Genomic DNA, 24,581 nt, shown 5'->3' with positions numbered 1-24,581 from the left:
TTTGTTCTTTTCCTACATGTACATAGTTTTGATTTCATATTTATAAATGGATCAATGATAGAACCATAAAGAAATATATAAATCAGTAAATATAAAAAGAAGAAGCATTGTTAAACTCCAAAAAAAAAAAAATGTGGTGAGGCAAGAAATACTATTAATATGAATTGAAATCACAGAAGTCCATTAAGAATTAATGGACCAACTGTGTTATCTCTGTGCAGGGATCATACAGGCACTGATTAATCATGGTCACTTTTGTTGCTATAGACCAGTCTCATGGGTGAGGTTGTTCATTTTGTTAAGGGGAGAATGTGTAAATATTATGAAAAAATAATAATCAAATGAATGAGTGAATGAAGTGTGAAAGCAAGGCTGAATGGAGAGACTGTCTCAATTTTTAAAATCATTTCTCCTGCTTTGTACTCCTCAGAATGGATGCAGTTAAGCTGATTCTCTGTGGTTGCCTCCATTGTCAGGAACACAGACACTAATGTGAGTAATGGTTACAGGGGTTTTAGTTTGAATGGTTACTTTTTAAAAAGTGCCTTAATAAGATGTATTTTGTACGAGCAGAGAAAGCCAACTGAGGCCCAATGATATTGGGTATATATATGCTATTATATGAGACAATGTGTTGATAAACCATGTATGACACATTGAAGATAATTAATATAAGAAATATACTGATGTGGTAAGTGATTGTATGGGCGGATGGAAGGACATTTGATAGTTTAAGGCGGATGGAAGGGACATTTAGTTCTTTTTATTTATTTTTTTAATTCATAGGTGTCTGTTTTATTATCACCAGGGAATTGGTAAATTAGTTAATAAATATTGATGGCAATGAAGAAAAAGAGGCCCAAGCTTGGATCGATGATGAGGCTGGTGCCGTATGAATCACGCATGATGAATGATACGTGTCTGGAACTCTGAGGTCCAACACATAGGGAAATCTAGTCTACTGCCTCTTTTGTTAATGATCCTATAGGCAGATGTTAAGAATATACAAGGATCATGTTCTTGGCCTCTGTGCACACGGATTCTGGTTCTGTTATTATTATTGGCTATATTAAAATTATAACTAGCCAATAAACAAATAGAAATAAATATGAATAAGCGAAACATTGGCGAATTATGAAAATGTGTCATGAAGGAAGAGAATCTGTTAATATATGTTGAAAACACTGAGCTGCTTAAGAAGACATGGTTCAAAGGTGTTACTTCTTTGGCTAATGATGGTACAGGAAGTACAAGTAACCATCATTGTTCCTGTTCTGGCTCAGTGGCAAATTTGACGTTCGCCTTTTTTTTTTTTTTTAATGTTTATTTATTTTTGAGAGACAGAGTGTGAGTGGGGGAGGGGCAGAGAGACAGGGAGACACAGAATCCGAAGCAGGATCCAGGCTCCGAGCCGTCAGAGCCCACGCGGAGCTTGAACTCACGAGTGTGAGATCATGACCTGAGCCGAAGTCGGCCGCCCAACTGACTGAGCCACCCCAGGCACCCCCGATATTCACTTTCTTAAGAGAAATATTAATACATATTACCACCAAATAATTAATACCTAAATTACTCACTAAATAAGAGGTTAAATGCAAGGATTGCATAGAGAGGTGGAGAGATTGTGTCTCAGTTTTTTGTTTTGTTTTGTTTTTTTTGGTTTATTTTTCTGTTCTGTCTGCTTTGTACTTCTCAGAGTGGGCACACCAAGGTGATGAAAGCCATCTGCCATGGTTACAGGCTCTATATGTAGGAGATGGAGACCAGCGTGAGTACAAAGTTCTTATCTTATTTTTGCTGATTTGTTTAGCATGTTGACTGTAATATTAAAAATATTTAAATATATAAAAAAAAGCCAGCCCCATGATAAATATGAAATTGACATGAGACATTATATTGATTAACCAGTGTTTGCAACATGGTAGATGATTGATAAAATATATATTCAAGGAGGTGGCAGTGATTCTATGGACAGATGTTAGGGATACTTGGGGGTCTTATTTTCAAGTGTTTTTGATTCATAGATATTTTATAGTTATGGATTTATTGATAATCACTCATAAATGTAGAAGTGAGTGAAGAAAAAGAGTGCCAGTTCTGGACCAATGATGACCACTGGTGGCGTAGGAGTCATGGATGATGAATACTACGTGTCGGGAACTCTGAGGTCCAACAAAATAAGAAATCTAGTCTCTTTTCTCTGTTGCAAGTGACCATATCGACAGGTGTTAGCAACAGACAAGGATCATGTTCTTGTTCCTTGTATTCATGGATTTTAATTCTTTTAGTATAGAGAAGTGAAAGAATCAATAATCAAATACAAATAAACATGAATAAGGAAAGGATTGTAAAACATGTAACTTAAGAAATACCTAAGTGGTTGAGTAAATGAAACGTGGAATGCAAAGCCAAAGAAAATAAGGTCTAAGGGTTTTTTTTTGTTTTGTTTTATTTTTTTTTAATATCACCTTCTGTGTTTTGCACTTCTCAGAGTGGATGCCCTGGAGCTAATTTAAGGATTCTTCCATGGTCACAAGGTGTCTGCTTGTCTCTGTGTGTTTGGTGTATAGAAATGTGAGTTTTTATGGGTATATACTTTGTATTTGAAAGTTATGAAATATAATAAAAGAAAGCCACCCATGGTCCATTGATAAATATGGAATTGATATTGCATTGCATTATATTGATTAATCCCCATATGAAACTTTGAGGGTGATTAATCAAGAACATATATTGATATAGTAAATGATTGTATGGACAGATAGGACTATTCAAGACCTGTAGTCTAGGGTTTTTTTTTTTCTTTTTTTTTACTTATAGGTATTTATTTTATTATTTATTACTTGATGAATTAATTAATAAACAAAGGTAGATAAACATGGAAAAAAAGGCCAAGGGTGGACCAATGATGATGGCTGGTGGCGTATGACTCATGGTTGATGATTACGTGTCTGGAACTCTGAGGTCCAGCGTAAAACGAAATCTAGTTGATTATCTCTGTTGGAAATGATCCTATAGACAATTTTAGGATTTCACAAAGATCTTGTTTGGGGGTCCTTATGTTCATGAATTTTGATTCTATTGTAGTAAGTGAATCAACAAAAAGATCAATATAGAAATATATATAAAAGAAGATGAAGGGGTGAAGCATTGTACAGTTATGAAAAATGTAGTAAGACAAGAATAAGAGAGAAATAGTTCAAGGTGTTACCTCTAGATAACGATGTTATAGATAATATAAACAATGGCCAATATTCTTGTTCTGGGTTAATGGAAAGCTCAATGTTTTTCTCGATAAAAAGTAAAATGCATATTACCCCAAATTAATATACAGCTTAATTACCGGGTGATGAAATGTAGACACAAGGATCAATAGAGAAAATGTATCAATCATGTTATTATCTACTCTGCTTTCTACTTTTTAGAATGGACACATCCAAGGTGGTTTAAATAGTATGCCTGTAGGAACATGGAAACCAACGTGAGTAATAGTCAATGTTTTCATCTCACTTTGGGTGGTTTCTTTAGGGTATTCTCTGTAATATTTAAAAAAAAGTATTCAATATAAGAGAAAAGACCAGTCATGACCCAGTCATGAAATTGGAAATTTATGAAACATGATGTTGATTAATCTACTTGTACAACAATGAGGATGAATAATGGGTGGCATTTTAACGAGGCAATGATTCTAAAGAAAAATGATAGGGATACCGAAGGCCCTTGTCCTTGGGCTTTTGTGATTCATAGTTAGTTACTTAATTACCGTAGTGAACTGATGAGTTAACTTTTAAAAAATGTATATGCGAATAAAGAAAAAGAGATCCAAGTGTGGACCAATGATGACAGCTGGTGGCGTATGAGTCATATACGATGACTGCTACGTGTCTGGAAGTCTGAGGTCCAACACGATTGATGTTAGCAATATACAAGGTTATTGCTCTAGTAACCATGGATTCGTGAATTTCTGTATTATTAATATAAATGAATGGATCAATGATAGAACCAATAAATAAATCTATAACTAAATAAAACCATGGACGAAGTCTTATCAACCATGGATATATATGTAGTGAGGCAGGAACTACTATTAATGTAAACTGAAGAAACTGATAGAGGTTAAGAGATAAACGGATCAAGGGTGTTACCCCTTTTTCTAAGGATCATAACATTGCATTTATATTTATGTTTGTTATATGTGTATAAATTAGGAAAAGTAATAAATACCTTTATGAATGAGTAAATGAAATGAGGAAAACAGGACCGTTTAGAGAAGTCCTCAATTTCTTTTATCATCTTCTCTGCTCTGTACTCCTCAGAATAGGTACATGCGTGAAGTTGGGTTGAAGCATCTTTCATGGTCACGAGCTCTGTGGTTGCCTTGTCTAATGAGCATAGAGGCCAACGTGAGTAAGAGTTAAAGTTCATGTCTTTGAGAATTTATTTTCAGGTACTCACTGTATTATTAAAAGTGTGAAATATAATAAGAAATGCCAGCCATCATGAATGATAAATGTGGGGTTTATCTGCTGCGTGATAAGTATTAGTCCACATATGGAACTTTGATGGTCATTCACGAAATAGATATATCAATGTGGCAGATGATCCTACAGGCAGATATAGAATATTCATTGCTCTTATCCTTGGGTGTTTGTGAATCACGGCGTTTTAAGAGTTAATATTAGTGAATTCATGAATTGGGCAGTTACCTTATGCAGATGAGAATGAGGAGGAAGGAGGCCCAGATCTGGACCAATGATGATAGTTGGTGGCGTATGAGTCATGGATGATGAATATTACGTGTCTGAAACTCTGAGGTCCAATAAAAAGAAAGATCATCTCTTGCCTCTTTTTGCCATGATATCATAGACAAATATTAGGAAAAGAAAAGAATAATTTTCTTGTTTTGTGTTTATGAGTTTTGATTTTGCTGTACAAAATAGCCCAAAGCGGTAATCAGTATACAAGTATAAATAAGTTGAAATGAAGAGAGTGAAGCAAGTTTGCTCTTAATATACATGGTGAGGCGATAAAAGCCATTAACATATACAGAAAACGCTGCAGTTCATTGAGAAAACGTAAGTGGTTTACATGTCTCACTCTTTGGCTAAGAATGATACAGAGACCACGAAGAACAGCCAAAGTTCCTATTCTGTGTTAGTGTTAGACTTGATACTGTTCATTTTTTAAGAGAAAAATAATAAATATGATCCCAATTCACTGTATTCCTAAAGGACTCACTGAATGTAGATAGGATGTGTGGGTCGATAGAGAGTATCTCAGTCTTGTCGTTTTCTGTTCTGCTTTGTATTATTCCTCAGCATGGATGCACTTGAACTCACTTAGGTGTTTGGCCGTGATCGGATGCTCCATTGATGCCCCTTGCGTGTAAGAGGATGGAGACCAATGTGAGTGACAGTCAGATTCTCCTTCTAGTTTAGGTGTTTTGTACAGGATATTCAGTGTCATATTAAAAATTTGAGGAAGTCCAAACACAGCTCAATGGCAAATATGGCATTGTCATGAAACATGTTAACTAATCAATATTGTCCACAATGAGGATCATTAGTCAAATAACTGTAAAGATTCAATAGGCAGATGCTAGGGATACTTAAGGATCTTGTCCTTGAGTTTTGTGATTCCCAGATACTCATTTTATTATTACTAATTGCTTAATAAATTGACATCAAGCAAATGCAGATGAGAATGAAGAAAAGGAGACCTGAGTGTGGACCCATGATGACAGCTGGTGGCGTATGAGTCACATACGATGACTGCTACGTGTCTGGAAGTCTGAGGTCCATCCAACACATAAATATCTAGTCAGTTTCCTCTGCTCAAAGTGTTCCCATAGACAGATATCAGGGATATACAATGACTTTGTTCTTATTCATGAGTTTCTAGAAAGATTATAAAATACACATTTTATAATAAATATACATTTTATGCAAATGTATATATGAATGAATAAAGATGAAGAAGGTTAAGTATTGTTCACTATTAAAACAAGTTGTGGGAGAAATAGTAGTTTTTCTTCAAATATTTATTTATTTATTTATTTATTATTTATGTTTGTTTATTTTGAGAGAGAGAGAGAGAGAGAGAGAGAGAGAGAGAGAGGAAGAGAGGGGGAGAGAAAGAGCACGCATGAGTGAGCAGGGGAGGGACAGAGAGAGAATCCCAGGCAGGTGGGGCCTGATGCAGGGCTTGAACTCATGAATCACGAGATCATGACCTTAGCTGAATTCAAAAGTCAGATGCCCAACCCACTGAGCCACCCAGGTGGCCCTCAAATTTTTATTTAAATTCTAGCTAGTTAACATACAGTGTAATATGTTTCAGGAGTATAATTTAGTGATAGAAATAATACTACTGTAAGTTAGAATGGATAATAAATGGATTCAGTGTATTTAATTAATTTATTTATTTATTTAGAGAAAGAGAGAGACAAAGAGAGAGAAAGCACGAGTTGGGGAGGGGCAGACAGAGAGGGAGAGAGCGAATCCCAAGCAGGCTTCACCATGTCAGTGCAGAGCCTGACTCTGGGGCTCGATCTCAGGGATCGTGAGTTCATGACCTGAGCTGAAATCGAGAATCGGATGCTTCACCGACTGAGCCCCTATTTTATATTTATTTTTTTTTTTTAATTTTTTTTTCAACGTTTATTTATTTTTGGGACAGAGAGAGACAGAGCATGAATGGGCGAGGGGCAGAGAGAGAGGGAGACACAGAATCAGAAACAGGCTCCAGGCTCCGAGCCATCAGCCCAGAGCCCGACGCGGGGCTCAAACTCACGGACCGCGAGATCGTGACCTGGCTGAAGTCGGACGCTCAACCGACTGTGCCACCCAGGCGCCCCCCTATTGTATATTTTTGACTAAGGATGACGTAGACAGTGATCAGTGATAGTTAATTATGGAGTCATGGGAATAAAAGGAATATAGTCGATGATACCGTAGTAGTTTTGTGCGGTAGCTACACTTGGGGTGAGCACAGCGTGAGATAGAAAGAAATTGGATCACGTGTTCTGCCCCTGAAACAAATGTAAAGTTGTGTGTCAACTATAGTCAAATAAAAAACAATTTCAATGCCGTGATGCAGATATACCTTGAAAACATTACGCTAAGTGATAAAAGGCAGACAGAGAGGGTCACGTCGTGCACGACTCCACTTATATGAAATATCCCAAACACATGAATCCACAGGGAGAGAATAAGGATTGGTGGTTGCCAGGGCCTGAGATCCAGACGAGTAGGGAGAGACTGCTTAACGCATATGGTATTTTATTTTGGAGTCATGAAAGTATTTTGAAACTAGGTAGAGGTGGTTGGTGGTTACACAATATTGTGAAAATACTAAGTGCTGCTGTTTTGTTAACTTTAGTTTTTATTATTATTATTATCATTTTTAAAGATTATTTATTTTGAGAGAAAAAGAGAGCGTGAGCAAGGGAAGGGCAGAGAGAGGGAGAGAGAGAATCCTGAGCAGGTTCCATGCCGATGGCATGGGGCTCAATCTCATGAACTGTGAGATCTTGAGCTGAGCCAAAATCAAGAGTCAGATGCTTAACCACTGAGCCACCCAGGTGCCTCATGGTTTGGTAACTTTAAATAGCTAATTTTACCTAAATTAAGAAGTGAGACCTTTATAAGAAAAGTCGATTATTAAACTGAGAAACTTAGACATTTGATGATTACTTTATAGAAGGAAAAAGAAATGTTACCATACATTGATAAATAACTAAATGACTACCTATATGATTGGTGGAAAGTATGGATCAATGGAAAGGATGTCTCAATCTTGTTATCGCCTTTTCTACTTGGTACTATTCAGAATGGAACCCCAGGCTGATTTTAGCTTCTGCTCTGATCAAGATCGACATGTTGCTTCAGTGTTGGAGAGAGACCAAGGTGCGTACTGGTCAAAGAAGTCATCTTAGATTGGGCCATTTGTTAAAAGGTATACATTGAATTATTAAAAAGTATGGAACATAATTTGAAGAAGTTAACTATGTCCCAGTGAGAAATATGATACAAAACATGATATTGATTCATCAGTGAAGTGCAACATAGAGGCCTGTTAATGAAATTAATGTAATAGAATCAGTCTATGTGGGAAATGACTCTACAGAGAGATTTTATTTTATTTTTAAAAATTTTTAATGTTTTATTTATTTTTGAGAAAGAGAGAGAGAGAGAGAGAGAGAGCAAGCACGTGTGCAAGGGAGGGAGGGCAGAGAGAGGAAGACATAGAATCCGAAGCCGGCTCCAGGCTCTGAGCTGTCAGCACAGAGCCCGATGCGGGGCTCAAACTCACAAACTGTGAGATTGTGACTTGAGCCAAAGTCAGATGCTTAACCGACAGAGCCACCCAGGTGCCCCGGTTCTCTGGAGAGATTTTAGACATTGGAAAGGATCTTCTTGGGTTTTGGGAATCACGTGTTTATTTTATTATTATTAACGGCTTAATGATTTATTTGATAGCAATGCAGACATGAATGAAGAAAAAGACATCCAAACCAGAGCCACTGATGGCAACTGGTGGCACGTGCATATGGATGGTAAATAATATGTGCCTGGAGTACTAAGGTCCAACACAAGACATAATTAGTCAGATCCTCCTTTTGGATGTGCTCCTGTAGACACGTACTAGAAACATACAAAGATCATGTTCTTACTCTGGTCTTTATCAATTTAGATTTATTATTATAAGTGGATCAATAATAGAACCACTAGTGAAATATAAACAAATAGATAAAGAAAAAGAGAGTGAAGCATTGTCCAGCTGTAAATGTATGTGGTAAGGCAAGAATTGTTACTACAGATTGAAAACACCGATGCCCCTTAAGGAATAAACGTATCAACAGTGTCACCTCTTTGACCAAGGGTCATAAAAACTCGTACATAAGAGTCAGTTTGAGTTTTTAGGTCAGTCTCGAATCTGAGGTTGTTCCTTTGGTTCACTGAAAGAAAATTAATAAATATCTAAATGATAGGATGAATGAAATGTGGAAAAGAAGAATCGTTTCAGATCAGGTCTCATATATCACATACTCTGTTTTCTATTCCCCAGGATGGGCATACTCAGGCTGGTCGAAGAATTCTTCCATGGTCACAGTCCCTGTGGTTGCACCTGTGTTCCAGGTGTGCATAGCCCAACATGAGTAGTAAAGTTCATGTTTTCATGTGACAGGCTTTAAAAATGGGGGTATTTACTGTATTGTTAATACAATGAATAGAATTCAAAAGGCTAGCCATGGCCGATGATAAATATGGAAGTATTACCAAGTATTATGTTTATGAACCCATTTATGATAGACTAAGACTAATGAATGAGAGATATCAATATGATAGATGAATCTATGGACAGATATGGAATATTCAAGGTCCCTTATTCATTTTTGTGGTGAATCTTAGGGTTTTCAAAATTAATATTAGTGAATTCAGCCATTAATGAAATAACATCCAGAAAATGAAGAGGAAGAGACTGAAATATGGACCAGTGATGACGGCTGGTGGCGTAGGAGTCATGGACGATGAATACTACGTGTCTGGAACTCTGAGGTCCAACAGGAAAGGAAATACGGTCTCTTACCTCTGCTTGAAATTCTTCTATGGACTGATTTTAGGAATATAAAGGGACTGTTTTCTTAGATTGTTTTCTTGAATTTTGATTGTTTTACTATCAATGCATCAATTCAAGAATCAAGGTACAGATATTAATAAGTCAAAATGAGGCGCGTGGAGCATATGCACTCAGTATACGTGGTGAGGCAATAGAAGCTATTCAAGTATATTGAATATACTGAATCCCATTAAGGAGAATGAATGGCTCATGGGCCTCACCTCTTTAGTGAACAGTATAGAGAAGTTCTCATTCTGGGTCTATAGCAAGTAGGAGGTTACTCATTTTTTTAATAAAAAAAATAATAAACATTATTCTAAATTGGTGTATTTCCAAATGATTGACTCGATGTAACGTGGAATGTGCAGAACGATGGACATCATGTTTCAGTCTTGTTTATACCTACTTTGCTTTGTGCTTCTCAGAAAGAAAACACCTGAGCCGATTTAAGCATCACCATGTTTAGGCACTCCAGGGTAGCCTCTTGTGTGGGAGCATGAAGTCCAACGTGCGTAATCATCAAATTTCTTGTCTTGGTTGGGAGGGTTTGTTCAGGGTGTCACTGGAATTATTTACAAAGTCTTTAATATAAGAAAAAAGGCCAACTATGGCCCAGTGACAAAGTCGAAGCTGTATGAGACATTATGTTGGTCAACCTACCATTACCGCAATGAGGATGGTTAATGAAGAAGGGTATTTAATTAGACACTGATTCTCAAGAACAATGATAGAAATACTGAAGGCTTTTGTCCTTGCTTTTTGAGATTCATAGATCCTTATTTAGTTACTATGAATAGATTGGTGAAGTAACATAGGAACAAATGGAGGTGAAAAGGACAAAGTGGACCAGTCCTGGACCGATGATGACAGCTGGTGGCGTAGGAGTCCTACACGATGAATGCTACGTGTCTGGAAGTCTGAGGTCCACCACAAAGGGAAATCTAGCCTATTTCCTCTTTTTTCAGATGATCCTATGGTTCGATGTTAGGAATATGCAAAGAAATGGTTCTTGTCATTTTGGATTCATGGATTTCTACATTATTAACCTAAATGGATCAGTGACAGAACCAATAAAAAAATCTCTAAATAAATAGAGGACGGAGACTTATCCACTGTGAATATATTTGGTGAGGCAAGGAATTCTGTTAATACAAACCAAGGAACCTGATGCAGGCTGAGAAATAAACGGACCAAAGGTGTTAGCTCTTAGATGTTAGCAGGTAGATGCTGACACTGAGAAGCAATGTTCAATTTTGTAAGCCTGGGTCATTCTCAGGTTGTGGGTGTTAATTTTGTGATATATATGCTTATAATTTCATATATATACATGTTGTTAAAAAATAATACCCAGGCAGCTGGAAAGATGAAATGAGGAAAATAAGACTAGTAGAGAAGTTTCAGTTTTTAATTGTCCGCTCTGGGTTACACTCCTCAGAATCAACACATTCCAGCTGATTCAGATTTTTCATGGTCAAAAGGTCTGTGATTTCCTGTGTGTTAGGGCCATGGGGATGAATGTGAGTAAAGGTTACAGTTCTTGTATTTGTTTAAGCAGTTTTTAATTTCTATTTATTTATTAAAAAATTTTTTTAAATGTTTACTATTTTTGAGAGAGAGACAGAGCACCAGCGGGGGAGGGGCAGAGAGAGAGGGAGACAGAATCCGAAGCAGGCTCTAGGCTCCGAGCTGTCAGCACAGAACCCAACATGGGGCTCGAACCCATGAACTGTGAGATCAGGACCTGAGCCGAAGTTAGTTGCTCAATGGACTGAGCCACCCGGGCGCCCCAAGCAGTTTTTTTCTTTAAAAAAGGTATTCACTGTATTGTTAAAAGTGTGAAATATAATTTAAAACACTAAACACGGGAACCGATAAATATGGGCTATAACATTTGCTAACGCATATGTGAAGTGTTGATGATGATGATCCTATAGGCAGACGTAGAATATTCACTGCTTTTATCATTGGATCTTTGTGAATCCCAGGGTTTTAAAAATTATCATTAATAGGTTAAGGAATTAGTGAAGTTACATACATGAGAATGAAGAAAAAGAAGCCTAGATCTGGACCAGTGATGATAGGTGGTGGCGTATGAGTCATGGATGATGACTATTACATGTCTGAAACTCTGAGGCCCAATTAAAAAACCAAATAAAGTCTCTTCTGTGGGAAGCGGTCTTATGTACCGATGTTGGGGGGGGGGGGGGAAGGGCCCTTTTATTGGTTTATTTTCATGACTTTTGATTCTACTGTAATAAATGGCTAAAAGTACAATCAATCTGTAAGTGTAAATGAGATTAAGAGGGCGAAGCATGTCTAGTCTTTGTAAAAATTAGTAACGTTTATTGAGAATATTGAAGTTTATTAAGAAATGTAAGTGTTTCCAGTGTCTTACCTCTTTGGCTAAGAATGATAGAGACAGTAAATCACAGTCAACATTCTCATTCTTAGTCTGTGTCAAGTTTGATACTGCCTCGTTTGTTTAGAGAAAATAATAAATATGACCCTGATGTACTATATTCCTAAGTGACAGACTAAGTGAAGTTAAAATAGTCACATCAACAGAGGGTCTCTCAATCTTGTTATGTGCTCTGCTTTTTATTCCTCAGGTGGACACACGTGAACTGATTAAGCACTTGGCTGTCAACAGGGGCTCCACTGGTCGTCCTTATGTTGGTGCATGTAGACCAAGGTGAGGACTAGTCAAATCTATCTCTTGGTTTGGGTTGTTTGTTTAGAGCGTTCATTGTAACATTGTGAAATGGTATTAAGTATATTCAAAGAGGCCTAGCCAGTGCTTTGAGGATAAATATGGACTTGATATGCAATGTTCTGTTGATTAACAGGTATTTGTATCAGTGAAGATATTTAATGAAGGAGGCATATTCAGTGAGGTGAATGATCCTATAGATAGACATTAGGGACATTAAGGCTCTTGTCCTTGAGTATTTGTGATAGATAGATATTTATTTTATTGTTATCAGTGAATTGATGAATCGAGGAATAAACAAATAAAGACAGAAGGAAGGAAAGGGAAAGTCAAGGCTGGACCACTGATGACCACTGGTGGCGAATGAGTCATATCTGATGTCCATTCCTTTTGTTTGACGTGGTTCAATAGACACTTGTCAAGATTATACAAAGATCTTGTTCTTGGTCCTTGGGTTCGTGAATTTCACAAAATCTTATTATGAAGGAATAAATAAATGTATAAATTAAAATAAGCAGGAAGAGACTCAAGTAGTGTTCATTCTTAAAATGTATAGTATGGGAAATAATACTAATATGAATTGAAATTGATATTAAATGGATTAAATGTACTGCATCTTTGACTAAGGCTGATATAGACTATGATAAGTAATCATTACTTCTCTGAGTCAGAACTCTGATGTGTAATTTGTTAAGATGAAAATAACCTAAATGTTACCATTAATAAATAAATACCCAAATGACCATGTATATGACGGCTAGAAATAATGAATCAGTGGAGAGAATGTCTCAGTCTTTTTATCATTTTCTCTGCTGGCTACTCTTCAGAACAGATGACCTAAGGAGATTTCAGCTTCTGTCATGGTAAAGATTGTCAAGAGACCAAGGTGAGTAATGGTCAAAGTTCTAGTCTTCGTTTGGGTCATTTGTTTCCCATCCAAGTACTAACCAGGCCCGACCCTGCTTAGCTTCCGAGATCAGACGAGATCGGGCACGTTCAGGGTGGTATGGCCGTAGACATTGGGTCATTTGTTTAAAGGTATTTATGGTAGTATTAAAATGGAATAAATATAATAAAAATTTATTGATGTCCACATGTAAATATAATATGAAATATTATATTAATTCTTCAATAACGGAATATGTTAAACAATCAACCTTAAAGTTGATTACTCAGAGAGATATAGTTAGTCCATGTGGGAAATGATTCTATGGACTATGATCAGAATATTCAAATATCTTCTTGTTGGGTTTGGAAATCATATATTAATATATTATTATCAATGAATTAATAGCCTATTCAGTATAAATGTAGAAATGAATGAAGAAAAAGACATTCCAGTATAGACCAATGATCACAACAGGTAGCATGTTAATTAGGAAAAATGAATGTCTGGAGCTCCAAGGTCCAACACAAAACATAGTTAGTTGAGTTCCTTTCTTGGAAATGATACTATAGACAGATATCAGAAATATACAAAAATCATGTTTTTCTTTGGGTTCGTAGATTTGGATTTTATTATTACTAGTGGATCAATGATGGGACCATTAAACAAATAAAAAATAGAGAAAGAAGAAGAATATTACACATTGCCCAACATGGGTGAGGCAAGAAATATTACTAATAACAATGAAAAAAGACACTGATGCCTCCTAAGAAATGAATGAATCTTTGCCTAAGGATCATATAAACTCTGATAAGTAAGAGTCAGTTGTATTTCCTGGGTTAGTCTCGAGTTTGTTTCCTCTGTTAAGAGAACAAAAATCTACATCATGAACATTTTACAGGTACCTGAATGACTAAGTAAATGAAATGTGGTTCGCAAGAGGCAATGGGATAAGGTCCCAGTTTCCTTTATCGTCTGCTCTGCTCTGTACTCCTCGGAATTGACGCACTCACGCTGATACAGGTGCTTCCATGGTTACATGCTTTCTGATTGCATACTTGTGTTTGGAGCATAGAGACCAATGTGAGTAGTGGTTGAAGTGTTTGTCTTTCTAGTGTCCTTTTTTTTTTTTTTTTAAGGTGTTAACTATATATTGTTAAAAAGTACAAATCGTAATCAAGTAGGGGTGACTATGGAATTGATTCTATTCATTAATAGGGGTTGATTGTATTGATTAATGCATACACGAAAAACACTAATTAATGAGAGCGATACATCGATCCTATTTGTCTCCTATATGAGAGTGAAAATGATCTTACAGACGGATTAGAGATATTAAGCCTCTTTTTGTGTTTTTGTGAATAAGAGGGTCTTGAAATTATTATTAGTGAATTAATGAATTAGTCGATAAATAATGTACAACTGAATGAAGGAAAAGAGGGACAATAATGGATCGATGATGACCACTGGTGGCGTATGAGTCCTATACGATGAATACATGTCTGGAACTCTGAGGTCCAAATGAAAGGCAATCTAGTCCAGTGCCCTTTGTGAAGCGATACCATTAGACAGATACCATGAATTTAAAGGGATCATGTTTTGGGTTTATGTTCATGCATTCTCTATTTTTATAATCAGATCAAGGAGATAATCAATAATGTATAAAGAAGCAAAGATTAAGGTCATGAAGCATTGTCCAATTACAAAAATGTGTAGTGAGACAAGAAATGCTATTAATATATATTGAAAACACACTCCCATCCACCAATAGTAAATGATACAGAGGTGTTGCCTCTTGGGCTAAGGATTGTATAGCTGTCGTGTTAAATAGTAATTGGCAATGTTCATAATCCATGTCAGCGGCAAGGTCATTATTATTCTTTTATTAGGAGAAATTAAATAAACATTTCTCCCAACTGCAGATTCCCGAAATGACCCACTAAATGAAAGATGGAATGCAAAGACCAGTGGAAATTAGGTGTCTAGCTTTTTGTTATCATCTGCTCTGTTCTCTGCAGAGTGGACGCACTCAAGTTGATTTAAGCATCTTCCATGATCACAAGTTCTATGGCTGCATCTATGTGTTAGAGAGTGGAAATCAAGAGAAGTAAGAGTCAGTGTTCTCTCAGTTTGGGAGGCTTGTTTAAGGGTATTCACTGTGGTATTAAAAATGTGAAATATAATCAGCGAATGCCAACCATTGCCCCCGAATGCCATTAACGTGAAGCGTTGTGTTTATTAATCCATATACAACACATTGAGGTCAGTTAATGAAAGAAATGAATTGCTCGGGGAAATAATTCTATAGACAGATGTTACAGATTAGTTCATGCCAACCGTGCACTAATGATAAAGAGTTTGAAATGAGCATGTTGGCTAATCCATACTCAATACTGAGGTCAGTTAGCAAAGTAGATCTTGACTATTTTCCCTGTAGAAAATGATTTTATGTACCGAAGTTAGGGGTATTAAAGCTATTTTTAATAATCTCATGGGTATTTTTTCTTAGTGAATTAGTGAATTAATCTCTAACAAAATTATAATTCAGTGAAGAAAAAGAGTGATATCTGGACCAATACTGAGGGCCAGTAGCATGTGAGGCAAGGTTGAAGAAGGCTGATCTACAACTTTGTGATCCAATGCAAATCCAGTGCAAAAAGAAATCTAGTCCATTGCTTCTGTGATAAATGGTCCTGTAAGCAGTAGTTAGAGACATTCAAGAATATTATTCTTGGGCTTTTGAGTTTCACAAATATTGACTGCTTATTAAAAATTAATCAATGCAATAATAACTAAAAATGTATGAATGAAGGAAGGGAAAATAAGGCCAAATGTGGAATAGCTATAGCATATGTAATGAAACTAACATCATTACCAATCCATTTCTAAGGAACAGAAGTCCATTAAAAATTTATGAAGGCGTTTACACCTCATCAGAAGGGATGTGTGGACAGAGGTGTGCAATTGTTGATGTTCACGTTCTGTGCTGTCTTTGGCTTGCAGGTGTTTTTGTTTTCATTTTTTAATTGAGAAATAGGGGAAGCATGAAAATTTTCTATTTGCAACAACATGGATGGATCTATAGTGTACTATGCTAAGTGAAATAGGTCAATCAGAGAAAGACAAATACCATATGATCTCATTCATTTGTGGAATTTAAGAAATGAGACAGATGAGCATGGGGGACAAAAACAAAGAGGCAAACTATAAAACATACTCTTAACTCTAGAGAACAAACTGAGGGTTGCTGGAGGGGAGGTGGGTGGGGAGATAGGCTAAATGGGTGATGGGTATTAAGGAGGGCACCTGTTGGGATGAGCATTGATGTTCTATGTAAGTGATGAATCACTAAACTCTACTCCTGAAACTAATATTACACTATATGTTAACTAATTGGAATTTGTATAAAAACTTGAAAAAAAAAAAAAAAAGAGCCAAGCAAGGGCCAATGGTGTGAATGGAATGCATTCTGAATGTGTCTTGTGGTTAAGTCACTTCTGTACTATTGAAGTTCATTTCAAAAGGAGATTTGGTATATTATATCCGCGAGAATAAATCTATAGCTAGACAGTAATTTGGAAGAATCTAATGATGGAATCCTGGGAATTTATTGCATTATTCTAAGGGAATAAATGAACAAAACCAGTAGATGACAGATAGGTAGGTACATAGGTAAATAGATGAAGAGAGTAATTAATGCTGGATTAATTGGGAAAAATGTTGGCAAGGTTGACATTTTTGTTTATACAATTGGGCAACATTGCAGTATATTAAGAAATCAGTAGGCTAAAGGTTAACCCCTCTGGGTTGGCGTACTACAACTCACTTGAGTGAGCACCAAAATCACCTGCAAGAGTGGTTAAACTATAGATTTCCAGTCCCACCCTCAGCATTTCTGCTTTGGCGGGATTCAAGGTGGGGGGGGGGGCGATCCAAGGATCTGCATTGCAAATATGTTCGCACACTGATAATGCATCATTTAGAAACAATGGTTTGAGAATCACTGCTTTAAGTCAGATGTATGTAATAGTTAATGCCCTTGCTTTGGATCAGTGGTAAGTACCAGGTTGTTTATTTTATTAAGACAAAAAAGAGAGGAAGACTAAGAAACAGACTCTTAACTACAGAGAACACACTGGTGGTTACCAGGGAGGAGGTGATGGGGGGTGGGTGGGTAAAACAGGTGATGGGGATTAAGGAGTGCTCCTGCAGTGAGCACCAGTGTTGTAGGGAGGTGTTGAATCACTCAATTCCACACTTGAAACTAAGTAATAATAATAATAATAATAATAATAATAGTAATAATAATAATGAAAACCAATGAGCTAGGTAATAGATACATTAATTAATAAATATCTGAAACTTCAAGTAAATGAAAGGAGAAAGCATGATTCAATGGAGAAAATAGCTCATTCTTTTAACAACATCTTTATGCTCTGCAAACAGATGCACCTGAACTGATTACACATTCTGTGTAGACTCCAATGATGAGGAACCAACGTTTATGATTAATTTTAAAAAATGTTTACTTATTTATTTAGAGAGAGAGAGAGGGAGAATGAGTGGGGAAGGGGCAGAGAGAGAGAGGAAGAAAGAATCCCAAGCAGGCTCCATGCTGTCAGCACAGAGCCCAATGCAGGACTCGATCTCATGAACCATGAGATCATAACCTGATCTGAAATCAAGAATCAGATGGTTAACCAACTAAGCCACCCGGGTGCCCCTAAAGTTTATGATTACTTTGACCTAGTATTACTTGGGGTGATTTTATTTTATTAAGTTTTTATTTAAATTCCAGCTAGTTAACGTACAGCGTGGTATTAGCTTCAGGGGTACAGCATAGTGATTCAGCACCTCCATACGTCATCCTGGGCTCATCACAACGCGTGCCCTCCTTAATCCTCATCACCTCTTTCTCCCATCCCCCACCCACCTCCCCTACTTGGGATGATTTTAAAAATAGATCAAATCCATGTCATTCCTTTTTATAACTCTTTAAATTTCTATTTCAGTGTCTCCCTAAACACTCCTTAACTGATAAAGTCATAAACTATTTTTGTTATGAGGACGAAGCACATAGGAGATGGAAGTAATAGTCAGTGTCTTAGTTCTGATGGGAGTGGTCTAGATATATAAATATGCAAATTACACGAAAAAGGCAAACCATGGACCAATGATGCGAATGGAATGCATTCTGATCTATACCTTACGATCAACACATCTATGATGTACTGAGGTCCTGTGCAAAAAGGGATTGAAGTGTTTATACCTGTGGGAGTGAGCCTATATATAGATTACAGTAATAGTCAAGGATCATGTTCTTAGTCTTTGGTGCTTTGTGGATTTTGCCTTTATTTATTTTTTTTAATTAAATTTTTAAAAATATTTATTTATTTTTGAGAGAGAGAGAGAGAGTGAGAGAGAGAGAGAGCAGGGGAGGGGCGGAGAGGGACAGAGTCACAGAATCCCAAGCAGGCTCCAGGCTCTGAGCTGTCAGCACAGAGCCTGGCGCGGGGCTTGAACTCACGAGTGGTGAGATCGTGACCTGAGCCTAAGTCAGGCACTCGACCAACTGAGCCACCCAGGTGCCGCCATTTTGCTTTTATTTTAATCAATAAATGAGGGGAACAAATATGTCAGTGCATAAAGATGAAAAGAGTGAGGCATATCCAACTATGAAAATATGTGGTGAGGCAAGAATTACTATGAATATAGCTTGGAACCACTGGATTTCATTAATAAAGAGATCAAGGGGGTTACATTTTGGGTAGGGAGAATACAGATGATGATATGTAATAGTATGTGTTCTTGCTTTGAGTTAGTGGTGAGTTCAAGTGGTTCATTTACCAAGAGAAAAAGAAGGAAGTAACACTATAAAATAATAAATACCCAAGTGACTAAGAAAACGAATCAGAAAAGTATGTATTAATGGGAATATTGTCTCAGCATTTTTTTATCTGCAGTGATAAGTGGAGGTTACTGAGTCATGTATAAGTTTTATGTTTGATTAATATTAAGAGAAAAATAAATAGATGTTATTATAAGTTAATAAATACCTAAATGACTTTGTATATGAATGGTGGAAAATCTGATCAATAGAGAGGATGTCTCAATCTTTTTAGCACCTTCTTTGCTTCGTACTTTTCAGAAGGGAGGCTGGAGCTGATTTCTGTTTACGCGCGATCAAGATTATCACCTAGCCTTGGGGCGCCTGGGTGGCGCAGTCGGTTAAGCGTCCGGCTTCAGCTCAGGTCACGATCTCGCGGTCCGTGAGTTTGAGCCCCGCGTCAGGCTCTGGGCTGATGGCTCAGAGCCTGGAGCCTGTTTCCGATTCTGTGTCTCCCTCTCTCTCTGCCCCTCCCCCGTTCATGCTCTGTCTCTCTCTGTCCCAAAAATAAATAAACGTTGAAAAAAAAAAATTTAGGGGCGCCTGGGTGGCGCAGTCGGTTAAGCGTCCGACTTCAGCCAGGTCACGATCTCGCGGTCCGTGAGTTCGAGCCCCGCGTCAGGCTCTGGGCTGATGGCTCAGAGCCTGGAGCCTGTTTCCGATTCTGTGTCTCCCTCTCTCTCTGCCCCTTGCCCGTTCATGCTCTGTCTCTCTCTGTCCCAAAAATAAATAAACGTTGAAAAAAAAAAATTTAAAAAAAAAAAAAAGATTATCACCTAGCCTCTGTGTCAGAGAAGAGACTAAAGTGAGTACCAGCCAAGATCTCATTTTCATTCAGGTCATTTGTTTAAGAGCTTGTACAGTATTATTAAAAATTATTACATTAGTAAAAAAGTTGACTATTGTCCAATAACGAATAGGATATAAAACATGTTGATTGATGATGTGCAACATTGAGATTGATTAACAGAAGAAACATAGTCCATGTGGGAAATGGGTGTATAGGCAGATGCTAGGGACATTCAAGCATCTTGCCCTTGAGGTTGTTTTGTAAGCCATCTAATTTTTTATTATTGTCAGACAACTAATGATGCAATGGATAACAAATATAGACACAAATTAAGAGAAAAAAAAAAAGAAAAGAAACCCAAACATGGACCAGGGATGATGGCTGGTGGTATACAAGTCATGGACGGTAAAAATAAGTATCTAAAACTCTGAGATCCAACACAAAACATAATTAGTTCAATCCCTCTTTTGGAAATGATCTTATGGACAGATGTGAGAAATATATAAAGGTCATGTTCTTATTTTGGATTTAAAGATTTAAATGTATTATCATCAGTGGATCAATGTTAGAACTATTTAAGAAATATAAATAGAGAGAGAATGAAGGACTGTCCAATTATGAACGTATGTGGTGAGGCAGGACATATTATTAATAAAAATTAAAAACGTTGATGCCCATTAAGAAATAAATGGATTGTGGGGCACCTGGGTGGCTCAGTCAGTTAAGTGTCCGACTTCAGCTCAGGTCATGATCTTGCAGTTTGTGAGTTCAAGCCCCATGTCAGGCTCTGTGCTGACAGCTCAGAGTCTGGAGCCTGCTTGGATTCTCTTTCTCTCTCTCTCTCTCTCCTCCTCTCCCTTGCTCGTGAGCATGCTCTCTCTCTTCAAGATAAAAAATTGAAAAAAAAAAGGAAGAAAATGATCAAGGGTATTACTTCTTTGGCTAAGAATTACGCAGACACAGGTAATTAAAAATCAATTTTTAAATTCTGGATCAGTTACAAGTTCAAGGTTGTTCCCTTTGTTAGTAGAAAAAAAACATATATATGTATGTATATATATATCTATATATATAAATGAAAAATTAACATACTCATAAACATTGAGTAAATGAAATGTGGGAAGGAAAGGTAAGTGTAGATAAGGGCTTACGTTTCTTTATCAACTTCTCTGCTTTGTACTCCTCAGAATGGATGCACTTGGGGTGATGTAAGCATCGTCCATGGCCACGAGCTCTGTGGTTGCATGTATGCATTAGGAGCGTGGAGACCCATGTGAGTAATAGTCAAAGTTCTTGTGTGGCTTTGGATGGTTTGCTTAAGAATATCCACTGTATGTGAATGAATGACTTAAGAAACAATTTAGAAGTGAACAGAGAGAAAGCCCGCCAATCCTGGACCGATGATGACGGCTGGTGGCGTATGAGTCATGGATGATGGTGAATAATGTGTGTCTGAAACTCTGAGGTCCAACCGGGCATTCTCTTTGTTTGACAGGATGCTGCAGGCAGAAGTCAGGACTATGCGAAGATCTTGGTTTTGGCCTCTGTGTTTGTTCATGCATTTTCATTCCGTTATTATAATTGGAGGAATGAAAATAAGCAACAAATAGACAAAGATCCATACGGCAAAGCATGCTCTAATTATGAAAATATGTGGTGAGGCAAGAAATAGCATTAATAAATTTGAAAAGAGTGAAGTCCGACAAGGAATAAATGGTTACATGACTGTTAAGTCTTTGGCTAAGGATCATCTAGACAAAATAAATAATAGTCAGTGTTCATTTTCTGGGTCAGGGGCAAGGTCTAAGTTGTTCATTTTCTTTCTTTTTTTTTTTTAACGTTTATTTCAGAGACAGAGAGAGACAGAACATGAGCGGGGGAGGGGCAGAGAGAGAGGGAGACCCAGAATCCGAAGCAGGCTCCAGGCTCTGAGATGTCATCACGGAGCCTGATGCGGGGCTTGGACTCACGAACCGTGACATCATGACCTGAGCCGCAGTTGGTTGCTCAACCGACTGAGCCACCCAGGCGGCCCTAAGTTGTTCATTTTCTCTTAAGAAAATGAAATATGTACAGGAGACTCTTCATGAGGGATTGCCTAGGTCACTGAGAAGTGAAATGCAGAAGCAAGGATCAATGACGAGGAGGCTGTAATGTGTTATATCCTCTCTGCTTTGTACTCCTCAGAATGGACGCACTCAAGGTCATTCACGCGTCTTCAGGTTTAGTAGCTGTGTGCTTTGCATCTGCGTCTTAGGAGCCTGGACGACAATGTGAGTCGTAGTCAATGTGCTTCTCTTAGATTGAATGTTTTGGCTTTTTAAAATTACTGTATTATTAAAAAGTGTTTAAGGTAATCAAGAAGCCCAAACATACCCATATTGCATTATCACTAATGTGAACCAATATGATGTTAACCGATATGGAAAACACTGAGTTCAGTTAATGAAAGAGTTCATTCTCAGTGGAAATGATCTTATCGATACATGTTAAGCCTATTCAAGGATTTTGTGATTTTTATTCTGGTGACTTGTGTTTATTTCTATATTAGGTAGTTAATCAATAAACATACCAATCAACAGATAGAAAAAAGAAGCCAGTCCTGGACCAATGATGATGACTGATGATGGCATAGGAGTCATGTGTGATGAATGCTATGTGTCTGGAACTCTGAGGTCCAACAAAAACAGATCTGTTCCACGTTGTTGAAATGGGCCTATACGGATGTCAGAATATACGAGGGTCTTGTTTTTGGTCTTGGCTTTTATTCGTTCTTATTCTACAAATATAATCAGATCAGTGAAAATAGCAATAAACATATTACAAATAAACAAAGGTGATGGGAGTAAAGCATGGTCTGATTATAAAAATATGTGGTGAGATATGAAGTACAATGAATATATTTTGCAAACATTGATGGTAAATGAAAATAAATGGTACAGGATGTTTCCCTTTTTTCTGAGTATGAGTAGCGGTCCATGTTCATACTCTTTGTCAGCAGCAATATTGATGTTATTTGGTCACTTAAGAGAACGTAAGGTAGATATGATCACAACTTACTAATTGACCCCATGGCTGAATAAACAAAGGTGGAATTAAGGACCAAGGGAGAGGATGTCTTCATCTTTTTGTTGTTGTTGTTCTTCTGCTCTTTTGTATTCCACAGAATGGATGTGTTCCAGCTGATAGAAGATCATCCATGGTCGGGTGCACTATGTTTTGGGGAGCATGGAGACCAGTGTGAGTAACGTTCTGTGTTCTTCTTGGCTAGACTATTGTTTTAGAAGAGATTTTCACTGTATTATTAAAAAGCATTAAATATAATCATACAAAATGAATGAAATCTTACCATTTGGATTGACATTGATGGGGCTAGAGAGTGTTATGCTAAGCGAAATGTCAGTCCGAGAAAAACAGTTACCATATGATCTCAATCATATGTGGAATTTAAGAAACAAAACAAACATGAAAAGGGGGTGAGAGAGAGAGAGAGGCATACCAAGAAACAGACTCTTAAGTGTAGAGAACAAACTGATGGTTAGCAGAGGAGAGGTGGGCGGGGGTTGGGTGAAATAGTGGATGGGGATTAAGGAGGGCACCTGTGATGAGCACCGGGTCTTGTATGGAAGTGTTGAATCACTATATTGTACACCTGAAACTGAATGTTACATTCAGTTACACTGAATGTTAACTAAGTGGAATTTAAATAAATACTTGAAAAGATTATTTAATAAAATCAAAGAAGGTGAGACATACCAGTGTTAAATATCAGATTAATATGAAACACTGTTGATTAGCGCATATATGAAACACTAAACTGAGTTAACGAGAGGAATTAGGTCTCAGTGGAAATGATTGTGTAGATGGATGTTAGAGATACTAAAGAATATTATTCTTGTTTCTTCGTGTGATTTATTTATATTTCTTTATTAATGAATTAAACTATGAACGAATGTAGGTGGTCATGGAGAAAGAAAGCCAGTCCTGGACCCACCAGTGACAATGGGTGATATATATGAGTCATATATTATGGAGATGTGTCTGGAACTCTGAGGTCCAACACAAATGGAATGTGGTCCAGTCTCCTTTATGAAGGGAACCTATAGATGGATGTCAGTAATGTACAAGGATTTTGTTCTTGGTCTTGAGTTCATGAAGCTTTAAAATATTATTATGAAAGTGTCAATGGAAGAATAAATAAACATATATAAATGACTAAAGATGGGAACAATGAACCTTTTTTTCATAAGCAAAATAAAATATATACTAAGGAAAATACATATTAGTATAAGGAATGGATAAAAAAAGGACTGTGTGTATTATGTATTTGACTAAGGGTGATTTAGACAGTGATAGGTAATAATCAGTATGTCTCTCAGTCAGGTATTAGTTTGAAGTTTATTTTATTAAGGAGAAAAAGAAATAAATATTACCAAAAACTAATACATGCTCAAATGACTATGTAAATGAATGGTGGAAACTATGGAGACAATAACTCAGTCTTTTATCACATTGTCTGCTTGTCTCATATTTAATCATATCTTCAGAGTTAATTCATTGAGCTGATTTTAGTATCCATGGTGATTAAGACTGTTATGTTACCTTTGTGTTAGAAAAGACACCAAGGTGAATAATTGTCAAAGATCTTACCTTGGTGTGGGTGATTTAAGAGCATTCACAGTATTAT

At 37.0% G+C, this 24,581-nt stretch overlaps 1 long non-coding RNA gene, 15 other non-coding genes and 1 pseudogene across 17 annotated transcripts in view; all 17 read left to right on the top strand.

Moving 5' to 3' along the window:
- LOC147579692 (uncharacterized) overlaps positions 1 to 24,581 on the top strand; it is a 129,156-nt gene that overhangs the window by 48,896 nt on the left and 55,679 nt on the right. For both annotated transcript variants that reach the window (XR_015252024.1, XR_015252025.1), the window contains 16 exons: positions 431 to 492; positions 1,697 to 1,768; positions 2,492 to 2,574; positions 3,426 to 3,481; positions 4,317 to 4,403; positions 5,319 to 5,405; positions 7,831 to 7,907; positions 9,070 to 9,140; positions 10,047 to 10,129; positions 11,057 to 11,138; positions 12,231 to 12,313; positions 13,164 to 13,217; positions 14,119 to 16,173; positions 21,082 to 21,167; positions 22,082 to 22,167; positions 23,061 to 23,134. This is a non-coding gene — a long non-coding RNA (uncharacterized LOC147579692). The remainder of the gene's footprint in view (positions 1 to 430; positions 493 to 1,696; positions 1,769 to 2,491; positions 2,575 to 3,425; positions 3,482 to 4,316; positions 4,404 to 5,318; positions 5,406 to 7,830; positions 7,908 to 9,069; positions 9,141 to 10,046; positions 10,130 to 11,056; positions 11,139 to 12,230; positions 12,314 to 13,163; positions 13,218 to 14,118; positions 16,174 to 21,081; positions 21,168 to 22,081; positions 22,168 to 23,060; positions 23,135 to 24,581) is intronic.
- On the top strand, positions 867 to 940 carry LOC112856678 (small nucleolar RNA SNORD113/SNORD114 family). The gene has a single exon (XR_003223227.1). It is a non-coding gene; the product is annotated as a small nucleolar RNA SNORD113/SNORD114 family (small nucleolar RNA).
- Positions 2,099 to 2,173, top strand: LOC112856651 (small nucleolar RNA SNORD113/SNORD114 family). The gene has a single exon (XR_003223203.1). It is a non-coding gene; the product is annotated as a small nucleolar RNA SNORD113/SNORD114 family (small nucleolar RNA).
- Positions 2,899 to 2,970, top strand: LOC112856669 (small nucleolar RNA SNORD113/SNORD114 family). Its single transcript, XR_003223220.1, has one exon. It is a non-coding gene; the product is annotated as a small nucleolar RNA SNORD113/SNORD114 family (small nucleolar RNA).
- Positions 3,830 to 3,904, top strand: LOC112856649 (small nucleolar RNA SNORD113/SNORD114 family). Its single transcript, XR_003223201.1, has one exon. It is a non-coding gene; the product is annotated as a small nucleolar RNA SNORD113/SNORD114 family (small nucleolar RNA).
- Positions 4,746 to 4,820, top strand: LOC112856650 (small nucleolar RNA SNORD113/SNORD114 family). Its single transcript, XR_003223202.1, has one exon. It is a non-coding gene; the product is annotated as a small nucleolar RNA SNORD113/SNORD114 family (small nucleolar RNA).
- On the top strand, positions 5,727 to 5,801 carry LOC112856663 (small nucleolar RNA SNORD113/SNORD114 family). The gene has a single exon (XR_003223214.1). It is a non-coding gene; the product is annotated as a small nucleolar RNA SNORD113/SNORD114 family (small nucleolar RNA).
- On the top strand, positions 9,492 to 9,566 carry LOC112856660 (small nucleolar RNA SNORD113/SNORD114 family). The gene has a single exon (XR_003223211.1). It is a non-coding gene; the product is annotated as a small nucleolar RNA SNORD113/SNORD114 family (small nucleolar RNA).
- Positions 10,475 to 10,549, top strand: LOC112856665 (small nucleolar RNA SNORD113/SNORD114 family). The gene has a single exon (XR_003223216.1). It is a non-coding gene; the product is annotated as a small nucleolar RNA SNORD113/SNORD114 family (small nucleolar RNA).
- On the top strand, positions 11,686 to 11,760 carry LOC112856672 (small nucleolar RNA SNORD113/SNORD114 family). The gene has a single exon (XR_003223222.1). It is a non-coding gene; the product is annotated as a small nucleolar RNA SNORD113/SNORD114 family (small nucleolar RNA).
- On the top strand, positions 12,668 to 12,739 carry LOC112856700 (small nucleolar RNA SNORD113/SNORD114 family). Its single transcript, XR_003223247.1, has one exon. It is a non-coding gene; the product is annotated as a small nucleolar RNA SNORD113/SNORD114 family (small nucleolar RNA).
- On the top strand, positions 13,675 to 13,742 carry LOC112856705 (small nucleolar RNA SNORD113/SNORD114 family; annotated as a pseudogene).
- LOC112856654 (small nucleolar RNA SNORD113/SNORD114 family) lies at positions 14,667 to 14,738 on the top strand. The gene has a single exon (XR_003223206.1). It is a non-coding gene; the product is annotated as a small nucleolar RNA SNORD113/SNORD114 family (small nucleolar RNA).
- On the top strand, positions 20,259 to 20,332 carry LOC147579696 (small nucleolar RNA SNORD113/SNORD114 family). Its single transcript, XR_015253069.1, has one exon. It is a non-coding gene; the product is annotated as a small nucleolar RNA SNORD113/SNORD114 family (small nucleolar RNA).
- On the top strand, positions 21,288 to 21,365 carry LOC112856670 (small nucleolar RNA SNORD113/SNORD114 family). Its single transcript, XR_003223221.1, has one exon. It is a non-coding gene; the product is annotated as a small nucleolar RNA SNORD113/SNORD114 family (small nucleolar RNA).
- LOC112856676 (small nucleolar RNA SNORD113/SNORD114 family) lies at positions 22,498 to 22,575 on the top strand. The gene has a single exon (XR_003223225.1). It is a non-coding gene; the product is annotated as a small nucleolar RNA SNORD113/SNORD114 family (small nucleolar RNA).
- LOC112856701 (small nucleolar RNA SNORD113/SNORD114 family) lies at positions 23,880 to 23,954 on the top strand. Its single transcript, XR_003223248.2, has one exon. It is a non-coding gene; the product is annotated as a small nucleolar RNA SNORD113/SNORD114 family (small nucleolar RNA).

This window comes from Puma concolor, chromosome B3, assembly GCF_028749965.1.
Source record: "Puma concolor isolate L17-30 chromosome B3, mPumCon1.1.hap2, whole genome shotgun sequence".
NCBI lineage: Eukaryota > Metazoa > Chordata > Mammalia > Carnivora > Felidae > Puma > Puma concolor.
The sequence above is the reverse complement of the archived record's forward strand: the minus strand, read 5'-3'. Positions and strand labels throughout refer to the sequence as shown.